The 13821-nt window shown below is 47.8% G+C and overlaps 1 pseudogene; it reads left to right on the forward strand.

The window, feature by feature from the left end:
* Window positions 1–273: 273 nt before the first annotated feature.
* Window positions 274–6097, forward strand: LOC116761168 (annotated as a pseudogene).
* The last annotated feature ends 7724 nt before the right edge of the window (window positions 6098–13821 follow it).

Genomic DNA, 13821 nt, shown 5'->3' on the forward strand with positions numbered 1-13821 from the left:
GAAGGTCAAGACCTCTGGCGCTTAGACCTTAGTGGAGGGAAGAGGGAGGGAGGAAGGGACCCCCTCACCCCACCCCCGCTGCCTAGGGGAGGAGGCTGTTGGTATTTTCCCATCTTGCCCTTCCCTGGTGTGCTGGCCACCAGTGGGAAGAGAGGAGGGAGGAAACTTTGTCTCAGGTGGGGTCTGGCTTGGGGAACACTGCAGTGCAGGAGGGAGCAAACTGAGGGGGAGGGAAGGGTTTAGTCCCAGGGGTGGGGCAGTGAGGGACCTCGGATGGGCCAAGGTGAGTGCCTTGGGAGTGGGGGGAGGTTTCCGCTGCTGAGACCTTCACTCACCAAAGCAGCCTTCACTGTACTTTGAGCCAAAGGACAGGCATTACTCCTGTGAAGAGTGCACACCTGAGTATCCACTTTGTAAAAAAGATCCTGAACCTCCTACCTCTAGAGATTATTTGAGTTCCTCCCAGCCCTGCCTCCCTCTCTCCCTCTGTTGCCATCCTCACACACCCATATGGACACGCAGACTCCACAATCACAAAAACATTCATCCACTCTAACCAGCTTCACAGGCTAGGCAGACACACACACACAGCATCACAAAGCATGTATTAAGGACCCACGTGCTCACCAAGACTCTCAGCAATGCCTGGCATTAACCGTGCCTACAGCCCCCTGGTTTCCATCCCAATAGCTCCCTTATCAGCCACCCCCGTTCCCTTCAGGGCCTGTGGGTGGGCCACCCCCACCATCCCCTCTCTCCATCCACCTGAAACCCTCCTGCCCACCCCCCTTCCAACCCCACCTGGGTGACATCTTACATCCTTCCTTCTTCCCTCACATTGCTGTCTCCTAGCAACCCCATCTCGTTCCCTGAATCCCTTCCAAGGAAATTAGAGATAATGGATCTCTCCTCTCTCCATCTCAACTCCTCTTTATTGATCCTACTTTAATGAAAGTTAATTATAACAATGATTTAATTAATAGAATCCCTCTCTTCCTTTATTGCTTCCCGCATTAAGACTATTAATAAATACGAGCCGGGCTGACAGAGGCATCCATCACCGGCCTGGGATTCCCCCCATCCCTCCTTTTTCCCTCCCCCATCCCCTCCCTCTCTTGGCCTGTAAACTTGCCGGGGTTGTGGGGGTTAATCAGAGAGGAATTATGAGCCAACATCCCCAGCAGGAGGTGCATTTAATGAAATCGCTTGTGATTTATGTCTGGGGGAGGTTGGGGAGGGAAGAACCTGGAACCCAGACATCCTGCTTCTAGAAGGATGCCCCCCCGCCACTAGTGCAGAAGAGGAGGAAGGGCGACAGAAAGAGGGACCCAGGGCCTTTACTGCCATCCCACAGCCCCTGCAAAGCCGCACACACACCAGCAGGGGCCACATGGGTAGCTAGCTGCACAAGGCCATTGACACAGACACTGCCAGACTAAAAGCACTTACGACGACTGCAGCATAAGTTCTGTTCTTTCCCACCTCCAAAACTGCATGGGTCATTTTCACCTCTTTCCTTTCCCCCCAGCCCAGTTCTGCCTCACTTTCCCAAGCTTGTTCCATACTCCCCTCTTCCACGAAGTCCCCCAGTCCCTCATTGGACCCCTTAACCTGGGTATCTAGAGTTTCCAGTCCCTCCTTTCTCTGCCCTTCATATGTCTTCAGGTGTGCAGTCGGCACCTTCAGACTAGGAGTTCCCCAGAAATGTAGAGCCATTTCTCTTCGTCACTTACGATTTGTCTACCCCAAGGTCCAGTGCATGGCCCCAACACAAGGAGCTCAGGGGAGAGTAGCTGACTGCATGGGCAGGGAGGGAAGACAGCTGGGTTCCAACTGGAGTTCTTTCTCCTACTCACCATGCGGTATTTGGCAACTCAGCCTTCCTACTGTATCCCTCCTGTAAGGGATCGTCTCTCTCCCTCTTGCTTCCCAGTATTCTTGCAGAAAGTGATGGACCTGAATGGGCTCAGACCAAGTAGCAGCAGATAGGAACTCAGGTGTCAGTATTTGGTGAAAGATGAATGAATCCAAACATCACTCCCCACTTACAGAACCACAGTGGCTGCCTATTACCTACAGGAATGCGATGTGCAGATCGTTCAGTGTGCCCGTCGGGGTCTTCACCAACTTGCCTTTCCATTCCCCATCCTACCCTAAGGAACCCTGGAGTCCAGTTTTACACAACCACTCCACAGAAATAGGCACTGCTCTTGCATGCCTCTGAACACATGCTTTCGCCTCAGCTCAAAAGATAGCTCCTCCGAGAAGCCTTCCGTGATTTCCTCCATTATCCTCTGTGATACTACACATAGCACTTTGTAAAAACTCACTATATCATGTTCACAAGTTTTTCTTCTCTCTCGACTATAAGCAGCTTGAGGGTAGGTTCTGTGTTTGTACATCTCTTGTCCCTGAAGTCCAGTACAGAACTGGCACATAGGGCCAGTCCTCCAAAAATAATTTTTTTAGTTATTTTAATAAAATACTCATACATACAAAAGAAGATAATATGTCCATATACAAGGGATAAAGAATAATAAAGTGCACATTATTGGACTTACTAACCAGCTTTAAAAACATTACCAGTACCTTTGAAGTGCCCTGGTGTGGCCTGAAAGAACAAGATGTGATGTCAGTTAGGATACAGAGATTCCATGCAAGCAACTATACTCCAATAAAACTAATTTAAAAAAAAGAAAAAGGAATGGCAAAATACTCTACATTTTAAAAAATTAAAAATAAAAATCTTTACAGGAAAAAAGAGATTTCATGCATTCATTTCAAAAAACTTTATGGAGTGTTCTTTATGGGTCAATTGCTGGGACTTAGAGATGGAACAGTCAAAAACCCTGCCCTCAAAGAGCTCACAGTCAACATAAACTACAAATAGAAGAAACAGGTAAGCGCTACTTTAGAGATACGCACAGTATGCTGTGGGACCACAGAAGAACAGGTACTTAATTAACCAAGACTCAGAAGACAAAGCTTCCTGTGGGTGATGATATGGGGGCTGAGTCTTAAACAGTGTGTACACGGGAGCCCAGAGTGTGCAGGCAGATGGGACAAGACGGCAAAGACCTAATTCACTCAGAAATCTCAACACTCAGGGCTGCCGAATGAGGATCGGACACGATGTGGGAAGTGAGGCTGGAACGACGGATAATAGACCTTTACTCATACATTTCCTCAACAAATACTCACTGAATGCCCACTATGTGCCAGGTGCTGTCTTAGGCACTGGGAATCTGCATGAACGGATAGGAATGCCTGCCCTCAAGGAGCTTACACTCTATTGCCGGATCATGAAAGTCCAAAGAAACCAGTTAGGAACCCACTGTAATAACCCAGGCCAGGAAAGTGAGCCCTGAACTAGGGAATTCTCTGGCAGTCCAATGGTTAGGACTTGGCACTTTCCCTGGCCCGGGTTCAATCCCTGGTCAGAGAACTAAGATCCTGCAAACCGCATGGCAAGGTCCCCCAACCAAAAAAAAAAAAACAACAGTGAGCACTGAACTTAAGTAGTGTCAAGAGGAAAAGAAGCAGAATTCTTCAGGGTACAGAATTAATGGTAATTGATAATCAGATATGGGAATTGAACAGAAGGAGTCCTGTTGATCCCAGGTTTCTGGTTTCAATGACCAGATAACCAGTGATGCCATTCACCAAATTAATAATACAAATGGAGAAATCATACATTGAGGGAAAAGATGATTCGTGCCGTTTGTCTTGTTGAATTCCCAATGTCTTTGGGATCGTTCAAAGGGAGAGAACTCCAGTAGACAATTGGATAGATATTAAGTCCGGAGCTCAGAAGGGTTTAGAGCTGGAGATAGAGACTTAAGATCCTTGTAAATAAAGGTGATACAAGTGAAGATAGATTACCCAGGTCTCCCTGCATGTAGAGTGAGAGGTAAGAGGACCAAGGGCAGCACCCAGGAGACCATCAACATGGAAGGGAAGGATGGAGAGTGCCAAATCACGGAGAAGATAGAAGGATCGATCAGAGAGATAGGAAGCAACTGGGGACAGATGAGTCAAGGAGAAAGGCCAGCGGCGGCAGGTGTAGCAGAGAAGCCAGGGAAAGTATCCCTTGGAAACGGCTGGTTTAGCAGCCAGGAGGTCACTGGCAGCTCAGCAAGAGGCGCTTAAGGAGTGTGTTGCCGGTGGAAGTTATTGTGCAGCTGGACTTCACAGAGCCTGCAATAGATACCCTGCAATAGACACGCAATTCTTCTGACCCGTGGGAATTGGGAATATGTCTCCATACTCACAGAAGAACAAGGACTCCTATGTCAAGGTGTCAGAAGAATCAAGGGTGGGAACCAAGATGTCTGGATCTAACATCAAAGATCCTGCAGGCTCGAGGCACGCTCTAAGCCTGCGCTCCACTATGGTGGCCACCAGCCATATGCCGCTACCGAACACTTGATTTTTTTTTTTTTTTTTTTTTTTTTGCCACATGGCATTCGGGATCTTAGTTCCCTGACCAGGGATCGAACACATGTCCTCTGCAGTGGAAGTGCAGAGTCCTAACCACTGGACCACCAGGGAATTCCCCACTACTAAACGCTAGAAATGTGGCTAGTACAGATTGAGATTTGTCAACTGCAAACTGCATAACAAATCTCAGATTTAACACCAAAAAGAAAAATGAATTTAAAATAATGTTATATTGATTGCATGTTGAAGGGATATAATATTTTTGGATACGTTGGGTTAAATAAAATATATTATTAAAGTTAGTTTCACCCTCTCCCGTTGCACAGCACAGGCTCCAGATGCTCAGGCTCGGCGGCCATGGCTCACGGGCCCAGCCGCTCCGCGGCACGCGGGACCCTCCCGGACCGGGGCACGAACCCGTGTCCCCTGCATCGGCAGGCGGACTCTCAACCACTGCGCCACCAGGGAAGCCCCTTTTTTTACTTTTTAAAATGTGGCTACTAGAAGACTTTATGTATGTGGCCCATATTAAATTTCTACTGCACAGGGACTTCCGTGGTGGTCCAGTGGTAAAGAATCCGCCTTCTGATGCAGTGGACGCAGGTTCGATCCCTGGTCAGGGAACGAAGATCCCGCATGCTGCAAGGCAACTAAGCCCACGCACCACAAATACTGAGTCTGAGCGCCTCAACTAGAGAGCCCATGAGCTCTGGAGCCCTCACGCTACAACTAGAGAGAAGCCCGCGCGCTGCAACAATAAAGATCCCGCATGCCGCAACTAAGACCCGACGCAGTGATGGCCAGTCCTGGTGTCTGAGTGATTCAATGGGTCCAGCACAGGGACCAACTTTCCAGAGCCCTGAGGACAAAGGGTAACACCCCAAAATATGGACTCATTTTCCACTCTACGTTCATTGGCCGAGCAGCTGCCAAGAACAGAGGCCGCATCTCCCGATACCTGGCAAACAAATGCAGTATTGCCTCACGAATCGATTGCTTCTCTGAGGTACCTACCAGTGTATTTGGGGAGAGGCTTCGAGAACAAGTTGAGGAGCGGCTGTCCTATGAGACTGGAGAGATTCCACGAAAGAATCTGGATGTCACGAAGGAGGCAATTGTTCGGGCAGAGGAAGCAGCTGCTGAGATTACTAGGAAGCTGGAGAAACAGTAGAAGAAACGCTTGAAGAAGGAAAAGAAAAGACTGGCTGCGATTGCCCTGGCGTCTTCAGAAAACAGCAGTAGGACCCCGGAGGAATGTGAGGAGACAAGTGCAAGACCCAAAAAGAAGCAAAAGCAAAAGCCCCAGGAGGCTCCTCAGGAGAATGGAATGGAAGACCCATCCGTCTCCTCCAAACCCAAAAAGAAGAAATCTTTTTCCAAGGAGGAGCTGGTTAGTGATCTTGAAGAGACAGCTGGCAGTGGAAGTCTTACCAAGAGGAAGAAATCTTTCCCCAAAGAGGAACCAGATAGTGACCCTGAAGAGTCAGGAAACAAGAGGGTCCCCAAGAAAAAGAGGAAATTCTCTTCCAAGGAGGAGCCTCTCAGCAGTGGACCTGAAGAGGCTGCTGCCAGCAAGAGCAACAGCTCCAAGAAAAAGAAAAAGCTCTGAAAGCTATCGCAGGAAAATGAGAATGGACATTTCCCTAGTAGGGCATAACTTACAGAGATATTTCCCAACCCATCCCCTATAGCCCAATAAAAATAAAATAAAATAAAAAAAATTTTAAAGACCCGACGCAGCCAAAATAAATAAATAAAAAGACATTCTTCTATTAAAAAAAAAAAGGATTTCTACTGTACAGCACTAACACTGAATAGGACACCCACAACCTGGACATCCCTAGACTCCCAACAACCCTCCTAGCAGAAAGAGAAATGCCTGGAATTCCCAAGACTGCATTCTATAGGCACCTGTATGTCTCAAGCTCCCAACGCCAGAACCTATGGCAAGAGATTCCAGTGCTCGATACCCGACCTCTGGGTATCTCTGTCCCTGTCCCTCTTTCTCCAGGTCTGTTGATAATCAGGTAAGAGCAGAAATGTCCCGTTCTAACTCTCATAAAAGTGGACTTCTTTTCCCAGCTTAGAGTTCCGAATCTCTCTCCCAGCCCTAAATTTAGAAGCCATGTCTTCTCCCTGTTTTCCCCATTTCTCAACTCCTTCTTTGCCTTTCTGAAACCTTGGAAATCTCTCAAACTGGTAGAAACACGGTGTTGTGGCAATCACCAGGCTTTAGAGACCTCTAGACTTCATTTGTCATAGTTCCTAACCATGTGACCTGGAGCAAAACACCTCACCTCTCTGAGCCCTCATCTGCGAAATGTGGATAACACCTACCTGGAACAGTTCATGTGATGATTATATGAGATCAGATGTGTAAAATGCCTTGTACAGAGCTCCACCCACAGTAGTTACTTTGGAATTTGGGGTTTCCCACTTTGTGTCTGTCTTACCCCTGCGTGTCTGGAGAACTGGGAAAAGAAACAGCAAACTCAGGCTCTTATACATGGGCTGATAGAACCTCAAAACCAAAAAGGTGCTTAGAGATATATCTCCGACTTCTCATTCAGTGCAGCAATTCCCTGGACTCCACCCCTAGTTGATATTCATCCAACCTCTGCTTATACATCTCTAGGGGCCATTAATTGGTTCACTTAATAAACAAGAACAAGGCACTATGGGAGCCACAAAGAAGGGCAGACACAGATCTTGCTATTAAAGAGCCTATTTATATATTAGCACAAAGGATATACAGAGAAATTACTATAACATAAGGTAAATGTGGTATGCGCCAATCAAGATGCCGTGACAGAGAGCCAACAACCTTGCAAGTTAATTCATGTGCAACGAAGTGTAGCTCTAGGGACTTCCCTGGCAGTCCAGTGGTTAAGACTTCGCCTTCCAGTTCAGGGGGTGCAGGTTTGATCCCTGTTTGGGGAGCTAAGATCCCACATGCCTCATGGCCAAAAAACCAAAACATAAAACAGAAGCAATATTGTAACAAATTAAATAAAGATTTAAAAAACTGGTCCACATCAAAAAAATCTTTAAAACAAAAAAAATGTAGCTCTAATGTTAAAATCCCTCCCAAATCCCAGACCTCAGTTTTCCCATTCATTTCATGGAAAATGGGACAAGATCCTTCCACACTAGATCATGGATCATTCTTAAGGAGGACATTTTTGTAATAACCTCTAAAATTTCAGGAGGGTGTGAACATGGAAAAGGCTAAATTGGATGAATGGGAGCACAGGTTTGAGGAGAACTGCAAGATCTTCTGGCCTCTTCTGTATCAGAATTTCTGGGAGTCCCTAGAAGTCTACCCCACCCTCTACATATTACCAGCAATTCCTGTCCCCCTGGAAAGCCCTGCACATCCCTACCCTCAGGACTTATCCAACTGTTTTCCTGTCTGCTTTTCTTTTCCTTTTCACCCCATCCTTCTTACATTTTCCCCCTCTTTTATCAGCATCTCTATAATTTTCTTTGGGTCCATCTCTGCTTTAGTCCCTCTCATCATGTTGATTTGGGGTATCTGTTATTCTCGAGGTCCTTCTGCCTCTGTCTTGGTCTCCCTCTCTTTTACTCTTTCATCATACTCAATTTCTTGGTGGGTTTCCATTTTCGGTCTCTGCCCTCGCTTTCTCCCCAGCGGCCGCAAAGCCATAAACCCAGCCGGCCCTGCAGCAGGCAGTCGCCAATCACTGGGCTCCAGAAGTTGCGGGGAGGGGGCTGCAGAGAGAAGGGGGCATGGAAAAGCTGGGGCGCTGCTGCTACACCAGGGGAGGGGAGAGGCAGAAAAGATCAGAGAGATGTCACTCCCAGAAGGCAGCCACAGCTTCCCTGCAGTGAGCAGACACCTGGCCCTTCTTTCTGTTGTGAGCCAGGGTACATGGGTCCCTCCACTGTACGCCCCAAATCGTGGTTTCTCATCCAAAAACCACAGGCCGCAGATCACCCACTCCACCAGAGATTTGTCTCCTCCTTCATTCTTAGGTTCTCCCAAGATGAGGGAGCTAAAGGACCCTGGGAGTCTGAGGATGTTTGCGACACATCCTTCCTTACACGAACATTGGGACAATAAAAGAACGGTCACGACACGGTGTTGGGAAGGCACTGAGAGGAGGGAGAAGCTTAATTGGCCAAGGATGAACCAGAAGGTTGGGCACTCCAAGCTCCTTACCAGCTCCCTGGCATCACTAAAGCAGGATGACAGCCTGAATCCCTGGTCCCTGGTCTAGGCTGGGATTGGGCAGTTTAGGTGCTGCATAAGGGGCAACTATCCAGCTCGCGGTAAGAAGCTACAAGGCCTGGGGAAGGGGAGGGGGGCTAGAAAGGGAAAGCAGGAAAGGGGAGGGATCAGAGAGAGATTTTAGGAGAAGAGCAGAGGAGGAGGAATATTCTGTCCTGTTAGGGCCGAAGGAGACTGGCCCAGCAAGTGGTAATTCCTGGTGTGCTGGCGACCCCTGCTGGCTGCACACTCCACCGACTGGGAGAAGGGAAGGAACAGCCAGCCTCTGTTGAGTCCCAGCATGGGTTAAATGTGACAGTGAGTTTTGTGAGCGTGTCACTGTACAGCAGTGACGGTGCCTGTAGCACCACCCCTAATTATATATGGGCACCCCTGGGTGATGATAGTAATGTGACCGGGCACAAAGGCCATAATATTCAGCCTCTGAACCCCTGGCTCCCCTGCAGGGAGTCCAGACTGGGAAGGGTGAGGTCTTTGAGCCCAACATACTCCTCACCAACGTCAAGTCAGTGTATAAATCCACCCAGTGAGGCTCTGCTTGCGTCAAAGTAAAATTAACCTGTCCGAGTTTAGGGGGGAAAGTGTGGGCTTTGGATGCAGACTTACCTGGGTTACAATCCTGATCCCCTGTACTAGCAGTCTGACCTCAGGCAAGTTACCTAACTTCTTTGAGCCCCATTCCCTCACCTGTAAGGTCATAAGAATACCTATCTTACAGGGTTATTGTGAGTGTTTGGCACAGTGCCTGGCCATGGGAAGCATTTAATAGGTGCTAATTTTCTGCCTCTCTCTTCCTTTACCTCGACCCACAAGGTCTGGCAGGGATTTCAAAAGGCAAATAAACTGAGGATGATGTTGACAATGATGACGGTGGTGGTTTATATTTACATCACTCATGCAAATCATTTTAAACATACTTTTAATGCGTGTCTTTTTTCCTTTTTATTAGCCAAGCACATCATGATCATGTTTTATTGGGATAGAAATATCCTGATGTTATGGCAGGTATCTAGAAGGACGGCCTTATGAAGTGATAACAAGGCATGACAAATCTTTCTTTATTGTGATACATTTTCATTACTCAGGTTAATCAGGAATTACCCATTAGAACAAGGGCTTAAGATAAGTACATGACAGTCATCTGTGGAGATCAGAATCTCCTGATTTTCCAATGGGTTTCTAATTGTTATTGCTGTGGTCGGGGGGATGATTAACGCTCTGATTGAACTGGTCTTAAAACATTAGAATAACTCGAAATAACAGGCAGTTAGAAATAGCGTATTCTGAAATTTAAAAGAAGACGGATTTCAATTCTACCACAAAACAGTCTAACCATTACAGCAGTCCAGTGACAGGGGCAAACTGCTTACGAAGTAAAGAGCTCCTTTTCGGCAGAAGTATTGAAGCAGAAGCTGGCTGATGCCCTGGCAGGCTTACTGTGAAAGAAATCTGGGCTGCAGAGGGAGATTGGATAAGAGGCCCTTTGAGGTCCCTCCACAAATACACTGCAGTGCATAATGAATACTTAGCTCGGTAGAAGTGTTGCTGCGAACGACATTACTGCCATACCCATGGCCATTGTTTGTCACCATGGGGTGGGATGGGGGGACAGTAATAATAACAACTATATGTTTTTCCGGTTTGAGACTTTGTTCTTCCCGAGGAAAGGGAAGATTCCAGGATTGTTCCCTCTTTAACCATCCCCACATTCCTCTAATTCTTTTTTTCTTTCTTTCTTGACTTAATAGGATCCATCTTCAAGTATCTTAAAGAGAATCTCGCTTTTTTAAAAAAAAGGCTTTTTGCATCTTTTCGTTTTCTGCCTCTAATAGGTGGGCAAGGAGTGGATGGGGGTGGAGGAGGAAACAGACATTTGTTGAGTTCCTAGTTAATGCAGATGCTATAAGTTTTGCATTTAAGAGAAGTGTGTATCTGCTTTCGTGCTGGTAAATGTGTGTGTATATTGTTTTGTAAATGTGTTGCGTCTGCACAAATTTTTTACGGTTCAGGCCTCTCTGTGAGATTTTAGTATCTAGCTGCACGTGGGGAAGTCTGTGTGCAGCTCCTCCGAGGATTTCAGTTCCCCCTGCGTGTACACAGACTACCCAGGAGTTATTCTTCTGGCTTCAGGATCTTTGTGCAGGATCCCTGCTTTGTCCCTGTCCTGGGCACAAGGGTGTTGTCACATCAGGACTCATCTGCCTCCTTGCCTTCCATGTGTGCATGATTGCATTTTCCATCTTTGTCACAGTGCATGCAGACCCCTGAGCCCATCCCTGTGCCACATGAAGCCATGTGTGTCCCACAGTCCCTCCTCCCACCTCTGTGAAGAGTCCTTGGCGCCCCTCCCCTTCTGGCCACCCCCACTCCCCACTTTCCATGCCAGGAGAGATCTAATTACACAGAAATTAGTACAGAGAAGGATCGTTTGCTTTTATGGCATCAGAGCCAGGACAGCTGTAAATCTGGGGCTGCTGCTGCAGCCGCCTCTGGGCACTGTGCAGGCTGTAGGGGGGCTCTCACCTCCGCACCCCCCCCTTTGCTCCATCTCTGTCCAGCTGCCTGGGGCTATACCTCTGCCCAGGACCCCAGAGCCCTATTATACCCATCTCAAAAGGGGGAGGAGGCCTGTGGAAGGGGAGGGTGTGGTCAGTCAGAAGATCACACATACTAGGTACTCAATAAATGTTCCCTGAATGAGAGAAGGGTTAATCCCAGCAATGCTAACTACTACCCAACTACCCAGCTGTGGTGGCCGAGGGAAGAATATTCCTACTAAGATTTCTCCCAAAATATTTAACACTTACTAGAATGTCTTCTCCACCTTCTTATGAACTCAGATGACGTATATGGGGCAATCAGTCATCTTGGCTTCCACTTTAGAGACCTTGAACACCTTCTCAGGCAGTATCAGTTAATGAAGACAGCCCAGGGTTCAGATCTTGGTTCTCCTGTTCACTAGCTAAGTGATCTTGAGTACCCCACACACAGTCACCTGATCCTTGGTTTCCTCATCTGTATAATGGCAGTCATAAAACCTACCTTTCAGGTTGTTGTGAGATATCCATGAGAAAGCACTGGACCAACGGGAAAGTGGTCCACTAATCGTTATTATCACTGTTAATGTCTTGTGAGCTAACACTTCCATTTTCCCACCACCCTTTAACTAGCCTTTATCCCAACCAACTCTCACTCAAGCACCACCACACAATTTGGGTCAACAGGATATGCAGGCAGGTTGTGTCCAACCTAGAATGAATGTTTCTTTATGTTAAGAGACTTATCCAATGCCAAGGGTCAGGACAGGTGATTCTAACAATCCTTGGACACCTAGAGACACTGTTTCACCCATAACCAACTTTCTCTGAACTCCTACCTTGGCAATGATTATTTTGAGCTCCATTATTTTCATGGAGGTTATGAAATTGTTCCTTGGAGTACTGGAGAGTCTTATAAATGATTAGGTAGAAAGAATCAAGGACTTAAGGAATTAGGAGAGCAGGAGTGGGGGAATTGGGGTGGTCACAGGAGGCTTAAACTCTAAAGAGGGAGTAGCAGAGACAGAGGCCAAAGGTCCAGGCTCCCAACTTCCTCCCAACACAGCCTCCAAACCCAGGGACTTGGGGTCTCCTCCCTCTGTCCTCTCCTACTCTGATGTCTCCAGCCCAGGGCACTCAGCCAGGAATTCCTGACTTTATCCCTATGTGGATAACCCTGGAAAGCTCTAAATGGTGTGTAGGCCAGGAAGGGAAGAGCCAAAGAAAGGAAGGGGTACTCCCCCTTTCCCAAACCAGGTCTGCCCAGATCTCCAAGCACCATTTGGACGGGACCCCCTGCAGGGACAGTCAGAGGGCAGGAAGCGCCTGTGGCAGGAGAAAGCTGAGGCACATCATCGTCAGCGTTCGGCCTCTCACCCCATGATCTGCGTCCCAGGGAGGGTGAGGATTTGGCGTGAAGGGCAGAGCGGCGGGGGATCTCTGGCCCCCACCTTCCCCCACCCCCAACCCCAACTCAGGCTGCAGTCTCTCCTCGTTGTAGCAGAGCGAGAGCAAAGGGACGGGCAGTAAAGATGAGTGATGGCGCGGAGACAAGCAGAAATACACCATCATGAAAATGCTAATGACTCCTTGCTCTCTTTCTTTATGGTTGGAGTAATACAGACTTCAATCATAAAAACAATCTCCCAACATTTTAATGGGCTCCATCATGCCCGCACTTGTCGGTATATTTGAAGAATAAATCACCCTCCCCGCTCGGAATGAATTCGCTGTCAAAACTCGGCTCCCTCGGAGAAAATGGATGGGGAGTGAGGATGGATGGTGTTTTTTTTGGGGGGGTGGGACAGTACTCCACCCCTCTAACTCCCTCCTAAACTGGGCTTTAGATCGTTGTGTGAGATGCCTGGATCCTGAATGGGAGGAAGGGGGCAATTGGGAATTTGGAGGAGCTGAGCCCAAAGGGAGGATTTGAGGCAACAGGAGGCAGGGACTGAGGGACTCCACACGGAGAGAAGCCGCCCCTTGGATGGACGTGGAAGAGAGAAAGGGGCAAGAACTGTCGTGGCATTGGACGGAAGGGGCAAAATCTTGACATTGAACCGAGAGAAGGCAAAGCAGACGCAAAAAGCATACAAATTCGCCTTATTTTATGCGTTATTTCGTCGAATTTCTTTCAGACTAGGCCTCAGGCAGAGGCGCCGACGGAAAAGTCTGAGATATCTCTTTGGGGGAAGAAGCCCAGGAGTTCCGGCTCTGAGCTTGCAAGTTTCAGTGCATTAAGCCACAGGTCCACGTCGCAGAGAAGCGGCTGAGTCCCTTGTAATTCTCATTTCCATACAGGTGGCCGTCAGCCAATGAAAACTTGGGATGCGCATACTGTGAGCAGCCAATCCTAGTTAAGGATGAGCCGAGCTAGCAAGCCTAATTGCATCTTGATTGGTTGTGATGTTGCTAGGCAGAAATGAGGTCTTGGAGATCGATGTGGGCAAGACCCGAGAGACAGGTGGATATGAAAATATCTGGAAACCTACACTCTTGAATTGTCATTTTTCTTCCCGAGCTCCTTCATTCTTAAAGGATTAATGGGGGTCAGGGAAATGACTCTCCCTTTTCTCCTCCACAGTGGTACAG

The sequence above is a fragment of the Phocoena sinus genome, chromosome 10 (genome assembly GCF_008692025.1).
Source record: "Phocoena sinus isolate mPhoSin1 chromosome 10, mPhoSin1.pri, whole genome shotgun sequence".
In the NCBI taxonomy this organism is placed as follows: domain Eukaryota; kingdom Metazoa; phylum Chordata; class Mammalia; order Artiodactyla; family Phocoenidae; genus Phocoena; species Phocoena sinus.